The 3,351-nt window shown below is 37.7% G+C and overlaps 1 pseudogene; it reads left to right on the top strand.

The window, feature by feature from the left end:
- Nucleotides 1-1,887: 1,887 nt before the first annotated feature.
- On the top strand, nt 1,888-2,204 carry LOC110595377 (annotated as a pseudogene).
- The last annotated feature ends 1,147 nt before the right edge of the window (nt 2,205-3,351 follow it).

The raw sequence follows: 3,351 nt of genomic DNA, 5'->3' as shown, positions 1-3,351 counted from the left end.
TGGATACAGAAGAAACAATTGACAAAATTCAACATCCATCCATGGCAAAAATTCTCAACAAGAAGAATGGAATTTCTCGGTCCTAGAAAGGACATGTGTACAATAATGACAAAAAATACACAATGGTAAAATACTTAATGCTTTTCTCCCAAAATCAGAAAAAAAGCAAGTTAATCTGCTCTCACCACTCCTGATCAACACTGAACTGGTAAACATGAATGTGCACTGGTAAACATGAATGTGCACTTGCATACACACACACACACACACACACACACACACACACAAACACACACACACACACAGACACACACACACACACACACAAAGAACATACAGATTGGAAAGAAAGAAGTAAAACCGTCTCTCTTGACAGACTACGTGATTGCTTACATAAAGAATCCAGGAAATCTACAACAATGCTACCAGAGCTAAAAACTGTATTTAACAAGGTAATAGGACACAGGGTAAAGTCAAATATTTTAAAAACACGTGCAATTCATATAGTGGCAGCCAATAATTGGAAACTGATATCTAAAAACAATACCATTTATAATAGTATCTGAAATAAAGCAACTGAGATAAAGATAAATTTTAAAGATGAATACAGATAGACTAGCAACTGCAATAAGGATAAGTTTTATGAAATTGGAGCAAAAGTTGTGCTCTGAAAGCTAAAATGTTGCTGGGAGAATTTAAAGATGACCTGACCACATCGAGAGAGTTACTCCGTTCACAAACTAGAAGACTCGTGCTGTTACAGTGGCAGTTCTCCCTAGATTGATCTATCAATTAAACATAAGCAATCAAAATGCCTTCAAGCTTTTTCTGTAGAAATTGACAAGCTAATTCTAAAGCTTTTATCAAACTACAATACCAAAGACAGTTTTTTTTTTTTTGAGTTGGAGTCTCACTGGGTCGCCCAGACTGGAGTGCAGCGGCCGCTCCCAGCCACGGCAGCCTTGACCTGCCGGGCTCCGGCGATCCTTCCGTCTCAGCCTTCCAAGTAGCCAGAATTACAGGCATGCGCTACCTCGCCCAGCTGATTTTTTGATTGATTGTCGAGATGAGGTCTCGCTGCCCAGGCGGGTCTCAAACCCGTGGGCTCAGGCCATCCACTCACCTCAGCCTCCCAAAGGTGCGGGATTACAGGTTGAGCCACTGAGCCCGGTTCCAAAGACAGTTTTGAAGAAGAACAAAGGTGGATGCCTTGTACTATCTATATCAAGATTTTGCACAAAGCTTTAGCAATCAAGACACTGCTGTATTGCTGTGAGGATGAGATCAGTGAAAGAAAACAGAGCTGATAAATAGTAAAACACGTGTATAAACAAGTGATTTGCAACAAAGGTACCCAAGTAATTAAATGGGAGAAAGAATGGTTTATTCGAAAGATGGTGCTCTAATAACTGTTCACCTATAGGCAAAAGATGAACATCAATTCACACTTTCTAGGAAAAAGTAACTCAAAATGGATCACAAACCTAAATGTGAGCACTCTAACTGTAAGTCTTATTAAAGAAAGCAGAAAGAAAAAAATTGTGATTGCAAGTTTGTCAAATATTTCTTAGGACAAAGCACAAATCATAAAAGGAGAAAAACGGATGCACTTGATATTATCAAAATTAGCAACTGCTCCTCTTGCAAACACTTTTTAAAGAAGATGTAAAAAGAAGCCACAGACATGCAGAAAATACTGACAAAATTTATATCTGATAAAGGACTTGTATCCAAAAATATGTTTTAAAAAAGTATACAACCAAATAATAAGACAATCCAATTTTTAAAAATATATAAAAGATTTGTGCAGACATTCCACTAAAGAATAAATATAAATTAGAAGAAAATAAACACATAGCTTTCCATGCTCATAATGCTCTCGCAAATATGGTGAACATTCCTAAAACCCGCTGGACTCTGTAAGAAGTGTGTGGCAAGCACCAACCCCCCAAAGTGACACAGTACAAGAAGGGCAAGGGTTCTCTGCAAGCCCAGAGAAAGCAGTGTTGTGACCGGAAGCAAAGTGGCGATGGTGGGCAGACTAAGCTGATTTTCTGGAAAAAGGCTAAAACTACAAAGAAGATTGTGCTGAGGCTTGAGTGTGTTAAGCCCAACTGCAGGTCTAAGAGGACGCTGGCTACTAAGTGCAACATTTTGAACTGGGGGGAGATAAGGAGAGAAAGGGCCGAGTGATCCAGTTCTAATGTCATATTTTGTTGAATTATGAAGAGAATAAAATCTTGAGATTATGCTCACTTCAGAAAAACAAAAATAAACACAGAAAAATGCATAATATCACTAGTCATCAGGGAATAGGAGTTAAATATCACTACAAACCCAATACAAATGCTAAAATTAAAAAGACTGACATTACCAAGTGCCGGCTGTATTGCAAGGCAACTAGAACTCATATTGCTGAACATAATACAAAATAGTACAGTTACTTTAGAAAATAGATTGGCATTTTTATATAAAGTTAAATATACAGTTATGACCCAGCAATCCTTCTTTTAGTTACCCAAGAGAAATGAAACTCACAGTCACACAAAGTTAAACTACCCAAGTGTTTATAGCAAATGTATTTATAATACCCAAAAGCTATTAATAAGCAAATATCAATTAATTGGTGAATGAGCAAACACATTGTGATGGTGCTTGAATATGATAAAATATTGTTTATTAATGTAAAGCACAAACAATTAATACATCCAACATGGATAAATCTCAAAAATCATGGTGGTTAGTGACAGAAGATAGATGTGAAAGGCTAAAATTAATTGAGATATCATTCTGAAAAAACAAAATAAAACACATGTGAGTATTTGGAAGACACATGCAGAGTCAAGAAACCATAGAGATGAGGTGTTTGCAGCAGAAATCTCTCAGGCAACAGGTAACAAGGCTCTGAACAAGAACAGTGGAAAGAGGCAGGGAATGAAAGACAGAGATCGATTACACACATACTTATGATGTGAAATTAGCATAATTTAATCAGTATTTGCACAAATCTCCAATATGAGGTAGAATGGCAGTTGAATAAATGGGGTTGAAACTCATAAATTGAAGATGTTTGGAAGCTAATAATTACAATAGTGGTTAAAACTCTGAGAGATGGCAAGTGGAAGAACACTGGGTGGCAAGTAGGGGTGGTGGTAGAAGGAGCAATGTAACTACAACTTGGTGGCAAGGATGGCACGATCTTTGGGGGTGGGGGTGTATGGAAGAAAAGATAGGCATGAAGGAAACCAAAAAGAAGTGGACATGCATAAAGAAAACCAAGAGGACAGGGATTCAAGATGGCCACCTAAAAGCAGCCAATCAGGGCCTCTCTTACAGAGCAAACCAAGGAAG

Source organism: Carlito syrichta, unplaced genomic scaffold, assembly GCF_000164805.1.
Source record: "Carlito syrichta isolate Samal-C Ts95f unplaced genomic scaffold, Tarsius_syrichta-2.0.1 Scaffold301536, whole genome shotgun sequence".
Lineage (NCBI taxonomy): Eukaryota > Metazoa > Chordata > Mammalia > Primates > Tarsiidae > Carlito > Carlito syrichta.
This window is presented reverse-complemented; position numbering and strand designations above follow the sequence as displayed.